This window comes from Arachis hypogaea, chromosome 16, assembly GCF_003086295.3.
Source record: "Arachis hypogaea cultivar Tifrunner chromosome 16, arahy.Tifrunner.gnm2.J5K5, whole genome shotgun sequence".
NCBI classification, from domain to species: Eukaryota; Viridiplantae; Streptophyta; class Magnoliopsida; order Fabales; family Fabaceae; genus Arachis; species Arachis hypogaea.
In genome coordinates this window covers 31,548,476-31,564,241 of record NC_092051.1, presented here as the reverse complement: position 1 = coordinate 31,564,241, position 15,766 = coordinate 31,548,476, and the positions used below count along the sequence as shown (strand labels likewise).

The 15,766-nt window shown below is 37.6% G+C and overlaps 1 non-coding gene across 1 annotated transcript; it reads right to left on the bottom strand.

Moving 5' to 3' along the window:
- Positions 1-14,865: 14,865 nt before the first annotated feature.
- Positions 14,866-14,973, bottom strand: LOC112762018 (small nucleolar RNA R71). The gene has a single exon (XR_003182380.1). It is a non-coding gene; the product is annotated as a small nucleolar RNA R71 (small nucleolar RNA).
- Positions 14,974-15,766: the final 793 nt, after the last annotated feature.

The window sequence follows — 15,766 nt, the reverse complement described above, 5'->3', positions numbered from 1 at the left end:
CACTATCCACAGCGCAACATCAGCGAGCACTAACCTCGTCGTTGATCACCCCGGCGATATGAGCAACTCCATCCAAACGATAAAGCCTCCTCGGATCGTCCCCATCGCCTGAATATGCCGCTCCGGTCTTACTCGGCCCGAATGTTGGTCGTTTTCTCTGGGATTTGGTGGGGTATGAGAATGAGAAAGTGATTCGAATGAACTTGGTTCGAACTCTTTATATAGGCGTATCCATTGTAATTCGATACAAGTCGACTCGAATTACTTAGTGTAGCCGAAATCAAGTAATTCGAATCAATATGATTCGAACTACACTCTGTGTCCTTCTCCATGTAATTCGAATTAATATAATTCGAACTCCTTCTTTATAATTCGAATGAACTCAACTCGAATTACTCACAAATTTTCAAACATAATTCGGTACAACTTGATTCGAATTACGTGGTAAGGGTGATAGGGAGTAATTCGAATTCAATCAATTCGAATTATGTGCAAAGCTAATTCGAAACCTTTTGATTCGAATTATATAAAAATGTGATCTGGTAGATTGTTGTAGCAAAATTTGATTTGGCGGATTTGGGTAAATATGAGCTCCCCTTGGCTCATTTGAGTTTTTTACCCCAGAAAAAATATTGGGATAACTATAGACAAGAGAGAGAAAAATAATATATTACGAAGTTGTGTGGAAATTGTTGTGTGTTACAATAGAAAAAACTGCTGTGTTTTGTGGTAGATCTTCTTTGTTGGTGTTCGTGGCTAAACTATGAGAACCAATAGAGAATTGACATGTGTCACAATTGATTCAGAATTTGACTATCAATGATTAAAGTAAGTGCCAATTTTAAAAATTTACCTCATCCACAAGATTCAAACTAGGAACTTTTAGAAATATAGAACAACATGGCTGCTACTAGGCTACGCTTATCCTTGGTGTATTACTACAAGAAATTATTAGAATAGCGACCGATTTTAGGAACAAAAAAATTAGTTGCTAATATCGACTAATTTAATGACTGATATAGAATTTTTAGGAGCAGAAAAAAATTGGTCGCTAAATCGATTGCTAAATTATATTCAGTGACCAATTTTAGAAACTCAAAAAATCAGTCACTAATAACAACCGAATTAGTGATCGATAAATTTATTACACAACTAGAATAAAGTTGGTCGCTAAATCGATCACAATTTTTTAATTTAGCGACCGAATCAGGAGCCAAAACAAGAGAAGTAACGTCTTTGGATTCTTGGTCACAAAATCAGTCGCTATTTTCTAATTTAGCGACCAATTTTGCAACCGATAGAAATATAGGGTGAAAATTTATTTGGTCGCTAAGGGAATGGTCACTAAATCGGTCGCTAATAGCAACCGAATTTGTGACCGATAAGTTTATTATACAACCAGAATAAACTTGGTCGTTAAAACGGTTGCTATTTTTTAATTTAGCGACCGAATTAGCAACCAAAACAAGAGAAGTGACTGTTGGGAAAACTCAACACAGGTTTAAACAAGAATCTGTCTAATAGCGGAAGCACCAAAAATAATTTTCCCACAACCTGTGCGATTAAATAGGCAATACCAAAGATACTCCAAGCAGCAAATATAATGGCAGAAATTAAATAATCAGATACCAGAATTTTAACGTGGAAAAACCCCCAAAAGAGGGACAAAAAACCCACGGGACCTAGTCCAAAAAAACCTTCCACTATCAGAGTAATGGGTACACAAACAGCCTTCCTAGTGACACTAAGGCATCTCAACAATCAACAAAATACATCACCAAAACTGGTGGAATCAACATAAATTCTCCACAAAGTGGGTATCTCAAATCAGGCAAAAGAGAAGGCAATACAACTAGCAAGTTATATCCAAATGTTCATCTCTACACCAGGAATAACATACTAAAATTTCTTAAGAAATGGAGCAAGTTTATCGGTTTAATCGGATCAAAAGAGCTTGCCCTTTTTCCCCAAATTTCCTTCTTCTCTCGACGCCGAAAACCCCTGCTTGCTTCGTTGCTTTCAGTTTCAAAAAGAAAGCTTCTCTCACTCTTCTCCCGTGGCTTATGCCACTTTCTTTCTTTATTTCTTTTTTTATTTGTTTTTAAAAAACTGTGGACCCCACTTAGTTGGGGACCAACCAACAAATCTCCAAACCTGTTAGCACTCCACTTGCTAGTCATTTCAAGCTAAGTTCGCAGCAATGTCCTACAAGTGAGAAAGAGAAAACAGAAATAAAAAAGATTCCATATGCATCTGTAGTTGGCAGTTTGATGTATGCTATGGTTTGCACCAGGCCAGATATTGCTCATGCCGTTGGAGTTGTTAGTCGGTTTCTCTCTAATCCTGGCAAGGAACACTGACAAGCAGTGAAGTGGATTCTCAGATACCTTAATGGTACTTCCAGAGTTTGTTTATGCTTTGGGAGTGGCCAACCTGTGTTGGATGGTTACACAGATGCGGATATGGCTGGGGATCTTGATTCAAGGAAGTCTACTTCTGGTTATATGATGAATTTTGCAAGGAGAGCTGTGTCGTGGCAATCTCGACTTCAGAAATGTGTTGCTTTGTCTACTACAAAGGCAGAATACATTGCTGTTGTTGAAGCTTCTAAGGAACTCTTGTGGATGAAGAAATTTCTACAAGAGTTAGGCATCAATCAAGAGAAGTTTGTGCTATTCTGTGACAGTCAGAGTGCTATCCATCTCAGCAAGAATCTGACGTTTCATTCCTGATCGAAGCACATAGAGGTGAGGTATCATTGGATACGTCAAGCGCTTGAGATGAAGTCATATGCACTTGAGAAGATCCATACTGATGATAATGGTTCAGAGATGATGACTAAGAGTTTACCTGCAGTGAAGTTTGATTCCTGCAAAGAGAAGGCTGGCTTAGTAGAGCAGCCTATCCCCACTTGAGTTGGTGAGGGAGAGATTTGTTGGTGGGTCCCCAACTAAGTGGGGCCAACAGTAACGTCTTTGGATTCTTGGTTAGCGACCGATTTTGCAACTGATAAAGAAATAAGATAAAAATTTGTTTGGTCGCTAATTCGGTCGCTAAGACAATGGTCCTTAAATCGGTCACTAATTAAAATAATATAGTTAACAAAATACCATCGCAAACCCTAACTCAATTCACCCACACCATTCTCATCTTCTGAAAAACAATGATTGAGTTACCCGCCGGAAGCACAGCACCGTTTTCTTCATCGCAGCGCCTTCTTCGTCATCTTCTGATTGCAGCGCCGTCTCCTCAGGTCTCGTCACCATCGTCTTCTGAGGTCTCGGTGTCGTCGCCTTCGTCTTTGAGATCTCGGCAGCGTTGGCGTCGTCTGAGTTCGCAGATCATCTCATCACCATCCAGATCTGACTTTCTCATTGTCATGTGGTTCTTTTCTCATTGTCGCCTCCTCTGGTCGTCCCACCTCCTCTGCTCACTCCTTTGTTACAGATCATCGCCTTGCTGTCCAGATCTGCCGTTTCTCCTTGTCGCATAGTTCATTTCTCACCGCCACCTCCTCTAATAACTTCTTCTCTGGCAACAATAGCGATAGTCTCTCCGGTAACTTCTTCTCAAACTAATTTATTTGATATTCTGAAGCCTCAAATAAGGATCATTTGTTTCTAGTAGAAGGATAATGTATCTAATCAGCGCGAGAAGATAGTCCACCATCTCGCGAATGAGCAATCTCAGCTTCGAATTCCAGATGCAATTGATCCTGTAATTCTTTATTTCTTTCTGATATCTCGCCTTCTTCTTGTTTGATTCAGATTTTAGGTACGTCAATTTCTCCATTTAGATCTTGATCAAATATTTGAATGTTATAGTGGAAAATTTGGGACTTTTAATTGTCTTATTGGTTATATTTCATCTTCTATGCCAATTCAGCTTACCTAACACCTTCCACTTGGAACCTTTGTAGGTAATAAAGAACTGTGACCTTGAAAATCTTATAGAATTAGGATCTGGTATATTTGGGACTGTGTATCATGGAAAATGGAGAGGCACTGATGTTTCAATCAAGCGGATTACTGATAGGTGTTTGGCAGGAAAGCCTTTAGAGCAAGAGCGAATGGTTTGCTTTTCATTGATAATGGTTTTGAGTTCCCTTTTCCCCTGCTCTTTTTCCAAGAATAATGAAATGGTTTACATTGATCATCTATTTATACATCAAAGAGTTAACTTTTGAAATCAGGCAATCAAGCTTGCTGACTTACACCACCCAAATGTGGTGGCATTCTATGGTGTTGTCCTTGATGGCCTAGGAGGTTTTGTGGCAACAGTAACTGAATATATGGTTAATGGTTCTCTAAGAACTGCCTTGCTGAAGAATGGGAGGTAATATCTGCATGCTTTTCTCTATGTGTGTGCCATCTCTTGGTTCCTTTTGCATTAACCTGATTTGATGTTTTTTCCGAATAATAAATTACTCTTACTTTGTATTAATTATAGGATTGATGTTTTACTGAGAAAAATGTGAAAAAAGTGAATCAATTTGGAAAACACAAAAACTGAGGCTGCAGCACTGTTTTTGTTTTTATTTAGATAAATTTCTTTTATGGACTTTACTTTTAAGAGAGTATATATAGATTCATGATTAGTAGTTACGATTTAAGTATGTGTCTCACTTATTCAAAACAAAGCAAGACAGAACATGCAATACAATTATGTTACCCTGCTTAAGAAAACTTTTCTAACACTTTTTTTTTTTAATTTGGAGGTAAAAAAATAAAAACAATCTTGCAAAAACATGTTTCAGGAAAAAGAAATAGACAAGAAATGAAACATACAATCTTGCAACTTTATGTGGACTTTGCAGGACGATTCTATTCGCTTGGAATCTCATTACAACTGGTTATGTCGAGTAATCTGTATATGGGGTATGCTCTTACTGCTTTTCAAGATTAAGTTTGTGTGCTATAGAACATTGTGATTCTAGAGTTACATATGTTGCAGTATTGTTTACTTTTATGTGTTAAGGTGTAGGATTTGTGTTGATGGTTTTTCAATATTTGATGGCCTAATTGTAAAAATTTAGTAAAAAGTTGGTAAATTAAAAAATTAGAATCAGCCATGGAAATTTGGTCACTAAAATGCTTGGTTGCTAATTAGCGACCGATTTAGCGACTGAAATATTGGTTGCTAAAATACAGGTCCACACTTAGCGACCGAATTAGAGACTGAAACGTCGGTCGCAAATTAGCGACTGATTTAGCGACCGAAATATTGGTTGCAAATTAGAGACCGAAACACTTGTCACAAACTAGCGACCGATTTAGCGACTGAAAAGTAGGTCGCCATTTAGCGACCGATTTACTCAGAGACCGATTTGACGATGGAAAATTTGGTCACCATTTAGCGACCGATTTTGTTAGCGACCGATTTAGCAACTGATACTCTTTGGTGAGGGTTTGGTGGCCTTATTAACAAATCGGTCGCTAAAATCGGTCGCTAACGTTTAGCAACCGAAGTTGGTCGCTATTTTCTGGTTAGCGGCCATGGTTTTAGCAACTACCCAAATCAATCGCTAAATCGGTCGCTATTCTGGTAATTTCTTGTAGTGTATATTATGCTTTTTATTATATAGACTAAACCAAATTATATATCCTAATTAATATATAATTTAAAGGGTGAACTATAAAAAATACACTTAAATTATCTTAGTATTGACAAAAATATTTTAAATTTTGTTATCGATAAAAATATTCTCAAATAATTTAAAAATATAACAAAAATATTTAATTGTGATAAAAAAACATGCTCCATTAATGAAAAAAAAATGTGACATGGTTAATGAAACATTCAATGTGACAAGTGAGATGACTCTGACATTCTCCATTTGTCACATTACTCTTTTTCATTAACGTCGAATGTTTCATATGGATGTACATTTTTTCACATTTTTTAGTAATTTGAAGACATTTTGTCGATAACAAATTTAAGAGGTATTTTTGTCAGTGACAAAATAATGTAGGTGCATTTTTTATGGTTTATCCTAATCTAAAACATTCCATTGAATATTATTTTATATTTATTTAATTTTAATTTTTATTTATATTAACTCTATCCTAAATTATTTTTTTAAGTACATAATTATTAAAATAAACATTAAATTTTATTAAACATTTATAAACTAAAAAAGTAAGCAAATTTTTTTAATCGTAACATATTTGGGCTTGAACGTGAGGTCCAAGCTCTTAATGAGGTGGTTTCCAACTTAGCCCATGTCAAGTGGCCGTCGTCCGAGTTGTTTGTAAAGAGATGGGGGATGGTACCTGCAAAACACTCCGATGCCTAAGTCAGCAAGAGTATAAGCGGGTTTATAGTGTATTGGACCTTAAGTATACCTGAGTGTGTCAGTGTATTTATAGGTGATGAGCCAATAACTACTGTTGGAGTAGTTCCACTATTGATGGTGGATAACTATCCCTTTATTTATGGGTTGTTGAGATCTCTCTTCTGAAAGTGGGTGAGAGATATTAAGGGTTAGTTATAACTCCTTCAGGGGGGAGTTATTACTTTACAACCTTATATCCGACTTCTCAAGAGGTCGGTAATACAATAGCTGTCTTTTGAGCATTCTCTATTTTTGGGTCTGGCCTATGTTTTGGGCTAGGTATGAATAGTACCCCTACTTGAGTCTGATCTTTTGTTTAAGTCGGATTCAAGTATGCATGAGGTTGGGCAAGTCTTTCACAAGTAGAGTTATCACGTCGGGTTTCTTAGGTCTTCATTTTTAAGTCGGAAACCCGACGTGATTTTGGAATACCAACCGTTACACCTGTTGGCTTTCAACTTTGACATGTGGGGTGCAGCTATATTGGTAACCGTGCACGTTCTTTAAATGAGGGAGGGATTTGAATGTAACAACAAGGAATTGAAAGGTAGAAGAAGATGAAAGCATGAATTGAAACCTAGATCTAAGATTATTGACCTAAACCTAATCCTAATCCTAATCCTAATCCTAGAGAGAAGTGAGAGCTTCTCTCTCTAAAACTAACTAAAACTAGACCTAATGTGTGTTGTGTCTCGTGATGATGCCTTCCCCTTCATTCCTTGGTCTATTTAGCCTTTTCCCGCCAAAAACTCAGCTCCAAATGGGGCCAGAAACCCTCCAAAATCGCCAGGCACGAGTTCTTCTTTAAAAATCACGTGCGACCTTCGGCGCGTACGCGCACAGCGCGCATACGCGTCCTTGGAGCATTTCGCAATCCGCGCGTAGGCGCATAGTACGCGCGCGCGTCTATGAGCTTTTTCCAAATTTTTGGCTTTTCATGATTTCTCCACTTTGTATGCTTTCCTTTCACTCCTTTGATCCTTTCTTAGCCCTTTTCAACCTAAAATCACTAGCAAACACATCAAGGCATCTAGTGGAATCAAAGGAAGATTAAAACTATCAATTTAAAGATCTAAAAAGCATGTTTTCACATCTAAGTACAAATAAGGAGACAATCACAAAATCATTCTATTTCATTGAATAAATGTGAGGAAAGGTTATCAAAATACTCTAAATTCAACACAAGATAAACCCTGAAAACGGGGTTTATCAACCTCCCCACACTTAAACCTTAGCATGTCCTCATGCTAAACCAAGAATGAAACAAAGGGTATGACATTTATTCAATGCAAATAAACTATCTAAATGCAACTAACTATATAAATGCATATGCTTGGTCAAAACAAATCAACTTCCAAGAGAATATATGTAAGCACAAGGGCTCAAATAATGGAAATCAAATCCAACCCACAATTGTATTGAATTATCAAAAGAATTTACAAACTTGCATGAGTATAGATGATAGTGGTGAATATATGTAATTGAGCAATTGAACCCTCACCGAATGTGTATCCGCTCTATTTCACTCAAGTGTTTAGGGGTTGATTCACTCAATTCTCCCATAATTATGCTTTCTAAAATTTGTTCTTCATCTAACAATCAACAATCATTCAATGCATGCATACAAACATCATGAGGTCTTTTCCATAAGGTTGTAATGGGGCTAGGGTCAAGGTAGGATCATATATGGATAAGTGGACTAGAATTTGAATCTTTGATTAGTCTAGACCTTCCCACCTAACCTATATAATAACCTATACATTTAAGTACTAACCTAACTACCCAACCTTCACTTTTCACATACTCATGCATTTTCTTTTGATTTTCCCAACATTTATGCATTGACTCTTATTGGACTTTACTTTGGGGCATTTTGTCCCCTTTTTATTGTTTTTCTTTTTTCCTTTCTTTTTCTATATTTTTTTTCACATTTTTTTCTTTTGTTTTTCTCTTTTTTTTCTTTTTCTTTTGTTTTGCTCTTTTTTTTTTTCTTTCTTTCAAGCTACATGCAAGAACATCAATGCACAAGGTCTATACATTTAATCAATACATGAGTATGTACCCAATTTCCAAATATAAAAATACAAAACACTCTTTTATCCTAACCAAGGTTTCTAATCTTCTCAAACTTGAATATAAAATACTCTCACTAGCCTAAGCCAATCAAAGATCCAAACAAGGGACTTTATTGTTTTTCGCTTTAGGCTTGTAATGTGCTAGAATAAGAACAATTGGGTTAAGCGTAGGCTCAAAATTGGTTGACAATGGAGAGTAAAAGGTAGGCCATTTGGGTGAGTGAGCTAAATAAAATAATGGCCTCAATCATATAAATGCATGAATACAAGGAATAATTGGACATATAGAATTAAACAAATCAAGGATCACAATCATAGGAAGAGAATAATTTCACACAAGAAGGAAAATAAGTAGTTATAAGATGTAACCACATCAATAGGCTCAAAACTCACAAGCTTGTCTTAGCTCAAAAACATGATCCACAAAAGTATGAATTCAAGCAAATTCATCAAAAAAAAAAATTTTCAATCAATTGGGGTTGATGCCCTATAGATAAATTCCTTGAAAAAATTTCATTGTTTTGACTAAGCTTATCCTAAATGCAATGTTGTGATTGAGAAATTCTAAAATTCCTTAGTTTACCCTCTTTTCTAATCAAAACAAATTCTTTTATGCACAAAGGGTTTAACTAGGTTTTCAACAATTCAAAACATTTTTCAAATCACAACCACAAGGCTAAAATGCAATATATACAATAAAAGTGTGTAACAACCAAAATAAAAGTATCCACTAGCAAATATATACAATAATCCCAAAATAGTGTAAAATAAAGCAAAATAAGATGAACTAAGTGATAATGTCCGAAAATGTTCACCAACTCCACCGACGGCGACGACGGTGACCTCCCCACACTTAAGATGAAGCATCATCCTCGATGCTACTGATCGGGCTCATGGTGAGGGTCAACAGTCACATCTGCCTCCTGCTGGATCTCAGACTGGGGCACTGGCTCCTCGGCATGCTGCTGAGTATCCTGGGTAGCCTGCGTCTGCGGAGGTACCTCCTACTGAGTCGGCTCCTCAACATGCTCCTCCTCGTGCTCTGCCTCGTGATCCTCCTCATCGGAAATGGGAGAGTCAGGGAGAGGGGGTAGCTCAATGCCCTGTGATACAAACATCTGGTTTATGCGATTGAGATGTCGCATGATACGACGCTCGCTGCGCTCCATGAAGCAAAACAGGCGCTGTACTAGCAGATATGTCGGCTCGGGTGCTGGTGGTGGTGGTAAAGGTGCTACTGCTGGTGCTGAAGAAGAGGATGGTCCTGCCGCTGGTGTAGAAGATGAAGGTCTAGCTGCCTCTACTGCTGCTCTAGCTCGAGAGCGGTGCTTGGATGGGGGCTTCTCGTGCACCCACGAACCCCACGGAATAGTAACCTCCTTATCGTCGTTGTCTGGGGGTGGTGGTGTCACGTCATCGTTCCTCCATGGGGCACCTGCTAACTCAATCATCCTAGTGACCAATGTGGAAAATGGTAGTAGGCCACGGATGTGTGCTCGCCACATGCATCGCCTGATCAACTGGGGGAAGTATACCTCCTTCCCCTCCATGACACAACCAATCAGAAGAAGCATATCCATCGGAATCTCAGAAAAGTATGTAGTAGGCAGGATATAGTGGGCGAATATCTGCTGCCAAGTCCTAGCCTCTCTAGACAGATAAGTAAATAACATCCCCTTGGACCTCTTGTTTTCAGAATCCATGACCCAAGGGGCGTCCGGTGTGGCAATAACGCACTTCAGCGCCTCATAATCAAAAGTCATAGCATTTATTGCTATCTTTGCCTGCTGGTATGCACATGTGTCACTAGTCCGGGGTAGACAATGCAAAACACCCTCAATAGCAGCCTCAGTCACTAAAACCTGCCCGCCCCGTAGGTGGACTGACTCAAGAGTCGTGCAGAAGAGGTTGCAGTAAAACTCCTTGACCCATGAAATGTTTATCTTTCCCAAATCCCTATCAATAAACCCTAAGCCTAGTTCCTGAATACGGGTGTTAATGGAGCGTCTCAGGTCGCTGGGAAGGGCCAATTTCTTCTCAATGTTCAGCTTTGTCTTTCGATAAGTAGGGAAGCGCAGCTCGTAGTAAAGATTGGGAAACATGTATGTGTCAGTGGGTGGTAGCAGCTGATTCTGTTTATCTACTTCATTAAGTGGGTTTTTTTCATAGTTGGCATAAGGAGAGAGGGTGGAGGCTTGAGATTTCTTCCTCTTTCTTGAGGTGGTAGCCTTTGCTTTTCCCTTATCGGCCATCCAGAAAGCCAATGTGATATGATATAAGCACTTAGCCATGTAGAGAGATAGCAAGCAAGGTATGACACATTCATGAAATGATTGAAGAAAAGAGAATTCTTGGAATACAAGCAACAGGACTTAGCATTCAACACAAAAGCCATAAACCAAGGATTCAAACAATAAATGCACAATGCTTGTTTATTAAGCTCAATAAGCATCAAACCCAAAAAGAATGGCTAAAGAGTTAGTTGAAAGTTAAACAAAGAAAAATTAGCATGTTAGGCAAGTTAAAAGTTAGAAAACTGGTTCAAAGGTTTGGGGTATGATGGTCATTTGCTTAATCACAATGAATCACAAAAATGGATAACAAGCACACTCACAATCATGAGGGAGAAGCAGTCATTGATGATGAAATATGAGATTGCAAAAGAAGCAATTGATTGAAAGTAAGTCATCAATCAATGCCGCGGTCATTGATAATGCAAGAATTGGTGTTGCAAAGATTGAAATGCACTTTGTGTAACATTGATGAGCGGATAATTTATACGCTTTTTGGCATTGTTTTTAGGTAGTTTTTAATATGTTTTAGTCACTTTTTATTATGTTTTTATTAGTTTTTGATTAAAAATCATATTTCTGGACTTTACTATGAGTTTGTGTGTTTTTCTGTGATTTCAGGTATTTTCTGGCTGAAATTGAGGGACCTGAGCAAAAATCTGATTCAAAGGCTGAAAAAGGACTGCAGATGCTATTGGATTCTGACCTCTCTGCACTCAAAGTGGATTTTCTGGAGCTGCAGATATCCAATTGGTGGAAACTTAATTGCGTTGGAAAGTAGACATCCTGGGCTTTCCAGCAATATATAATAGTCCATACTTTGCCTGAGATTTGATGGCCCAAACCGGCGTTCCAAGTCAGCATAAAAATTTTGGCGTCAAAACGCCAGAACTGGCATAAAAGCTGGAGTTAAACACCCAAACTGGCACCAAAGCTGACGTTTAACTCCAAGAAAGGTCTCTACATGTGAAAGCTTCAATGCTCAGCCCAAGCACACACCAAGTGGGCCCGGAAGTGGATTTCTGCATCATTTACTCATTTCTGTCAACCCTAGGCTACTAGTTTTCTATAAATAGGACCTTTTACTTCTGTATTGGATACACTTTTATACTTTTCATCTTTAGAACTTATATGTTCACGTTTGGAGGTTGGCCTCACGGCCATGCCTAGACTTTGTTCTTATGTATTTTCAACGGTGGAGTTTCTACACACCACATATTAAGGTGTGGAGCTCTGCTGTTCCTCATGAATTAATGCAAAGTCCTATTGTTTTTCTATTCAACTCAAGTCTATTTCTTCTCCAAGATATTCATTCGCACTCAAGAACATGATGAATGTGATGATTATGTGACACTCATCACCATTCTCACCCATGAACGCGTGCCTGACAATCACTTCCGTTCTACATGCAAACAAGCTTGAATGTGTATCTCTTGGGTTTCTAATCTAAGATTAGAACCTTCTCGGGATAGGCTAGAATTATTGGCGGCCATTCCTGAGATCCAGAAAGTCTAAACCTTGTCTATGGTATTCCGAGTAGGATCTGGGATGGGATGACTGTGACGAGCTTCAAACTCGCGAGTGTTGGGCGTAGTGATAGACGCAAAAGGATCAATGGATCCTATTCCAACATGATCGAGAACCAACAGCTGATTAGCCCTGCGGTGACAGCGCATTTGGACCATTTTCACTGAGAGGACGGGAGGTAGCCATTGACAACGGTGATACCCACCATAAAGCTTGCCATGGAAAGGAGTATGAATGATTGGATGAAAACAATAGGAAAGCAGAAGTTCAGAAGGAACAAAGCATCTTCATACGCTTATCTGAAATTCTCACCAATGAATTACATAAGTATCTCTATCTTATTTTATATTTTATTTATCTTTTAATTATCAATTCTCCATAACCATTTGAATTTGTCTGACTGAGATTTACAAGATGACTATAGCTTGCTTCAAGCCGACAATCTCCATGGGATCGACCCTTACTCATGTAAGGTTTATTACTTGGACGACCTAGTGCACTTGCTGGTTAGTTGTGCGGAGTTGTGATAAAGAGTTGAGATTACAATTGTGCGTACCAAGTTGTTGGTGCCATTGAAGATCACAATTTCGTGCACCAAGTTTTTGGTGCCGTTGCCGGGGATTGTTCGAGTTTGGACAACTGACGGTTCATCTTGTTGCTTAGATTAGGTAACTTTATTTTATTTTATTCTTCAGAATTTTTAAGAATGAATTCTAGAGTTTCAGATGATGCTTCTATCATCACAGGAGCTAATTGATTCCCATCAATTGGGCTATTGTATGTAATGTCCTGCTGAAGCTTGGCTAGCCATGTCTAATCTTTTAGACCGAAGCTTTAGACTAATATTGCATGATTCCTGGAATTCTTATTAAAAATTTTGAATGTCTCTATTTTCTTTTGCAAAGTAATTTTCGAAAAAAATATACAAAAAAAATTATAAAATCTTAAAACAAAAAATATTGTGTTTCTTGTTTGAGTCTAGTGTCAAATTTTAAGTTTGGTGTCAATTGCATCCCTTTTAATTTCTCAAAAAAAATTTTTCGAAAAAATTCATGCATGTGTCTTCAATGATCTTCAAGTCGTTCTTGATGATTTTATTGGGTCTGATCTTTAAATTCTCTTGTTTCGTATCTTTTGGTGTTTTTTAAGCATTTTCAATTTGTTAGTGTCTCTAATATGAAAATTTCTAAATTTGGTGTCTTGCATGCATTGTTTATCTGATCTTAGTTTTACATGATTAGTTTCATTTTGTTGTTTTTCATCATTAAAAATTCAAAAAAATTTTCAAAATTATGTCTTTTCAAGTCAATAATACAGAGAATTGAAGATTCAGAACATACAGCAGAGGAATCACAGAGAAAAAGCTGGGCGTTCAAGACGCCCAGTAAGGAAGGAAAACTGGCGTTTAAACGCCAGCCAGGGTATGGATACCATTCTGGGCGTTTAACGCCAGGATGGCACAGGAGGGAAGATTTTGTTTTTTAATTCAAATCTTTTTCAATCATATCTTTTCAAAATCAAATCCTTTCCATTTTTTTTACTATTTTTCAAAAATCCTTGCTAACAATTAGTGATTTGATTCAAAAATTTCTTCCTTGTTAAGAAAGGTTCAATAATTGAATTTTAGAATCATATCTTTTAAATTTCTTGTTAGTCAAGTAATCAACTTTAATTTTAAAAATTTCTTCTTTTTTAAATTGATTTTCAATCATATCTTCTCAATCATATCTTCTCAATCACATCTTTTTTCAAATTAATTTTTAATCATAATTTTTTATTCTTAATTTCAAAATCTTTTTCAAAATCAATTAACTACTTTCTCAATTTTAATTTTTGAAAATGATCAACTAAATTTTCAAAATTTCTTTTAATTAAAAGCATTTTTTTTTCGAAAATTCTTTTCCCCCTTCTCACATTTTTCTATTTAAAGGACTAACACTCCTCCTCAATGTGCAATTCGAACTCTCTCCTTCTTTATATGTTCGAATTCTTCTCTTTCTATCTCATCTTTCTATTCTTATTTTCCTCTAACATCTCAAGGAATCTCTAATACTGTGACATAGAGGATTCCATACTTTCTTCTTCTCTCTTTCATATGAGCAGGAGCAAGGACAAAGGCATTCTTGTTGAAGCTGATCCGGAACCTGAAAGGACTCTAAAGAGGAAGCTAAGAGAAGCTAAAGCACAACACTCTGGAGAGGACCTTACAAAAATTTTCAAAAAAGAAGAAGACATGGCAGCCAAAAATAACAACAATGCCAACAATTGAAGAAAGGTGCTTGGTGACTTTACTGCACCTACTCCCGACTTCTATGGGAGAAGCATCTCTATCCCTGCCATTGGAGCAAACAACTTTGAGCTTAAGCCTCAATTAGTTTCTCTAATGCAACAGAATTGCAAGTTTCATGGACTTCCATTGGAATATCCTTATCAGTTCTTAGCTGAATTCTTGCAAATCTGTGACACTGTCAAGATCAATGGGGTTGATCCCGAGGTCTACAGGCTTATGCTTTTTCCCTTTACTGTAAGAGACAGAGCTAGAATATGGTTGAATTCACAACCTAAGGAATGCCTGAACTCTTGGAAAAACCTGGTCAGTACTTTTCTGGCCAAATTCATTCCAGCTCAAAAATTGAGTAAGCTTAGAGTGGAAGTCCAAACCTTTAGACAGAAGGAAGGTGAATCCCTCTATGAAGCTTGGGAAAGATACAAGCAATTGATCAGAAGGTTTCCTTCTGACATGCTTTTAGAATGAAGCATCATAGGTATCTTCTATGATGGTCTGTCTGAACTGTCCAAGATGCCATTGGACAGCTCTGCTGGAGGATCTCTTCATATGAAGAAGATGCCTGCAGAAGCTCAGGAACTCATTGAGATGGTTGCAAATAACCAATTCATGTACACTTCAAAAAGGAATCCTGTGAATAATGGGACAAATCAGAAGAAAGGAGTTCTTGAGATTGATACTCTGAATGCCATATTGGCTCAGAACAAAATATTGACTCAGCAAGTCAATATGATTTCTCAGAGTCTGTCTGGCATGCAAGCAGCAACAGGCAGTACTAAAGAAGCTTCATCTGAAGAAGAAGCTTATGATCCTGAGAATCCAGCAATGGAAGAGGTGAATTACATGGGAGAACCCTATGGAAACACCTATAATCTTTCATGGAGAAATCATCCAAATCTCTTATGGAAGGACCAACAGAGGCCTCAACAAGGTTTCAAAAACAATAATGGTGGAAGAAATAGGTTTAGCAATAGCAAGCCTTTTCCAACATCTTCTCAGCAACAGACAGAGAATTCTAAGCAGAGCCACTCTGACTTAGCAACCATAGTCTCTGATCTAATTAAAATCACTCAAAGTTTCATGACTGAAACAAGGTCCTCCATTAGAAATTTGGAGGCAAAAGTGGGTCAGGTGAGTAAGAAAGTTACTGAACTCCCTCCTAGTACTCTCCCAAGTAATACAGAAGAGAACCCAAAGAGAGAATGTAAGGCCATAAACACGTCCCACATGGCCGAATGCATAGAGGAGGGAA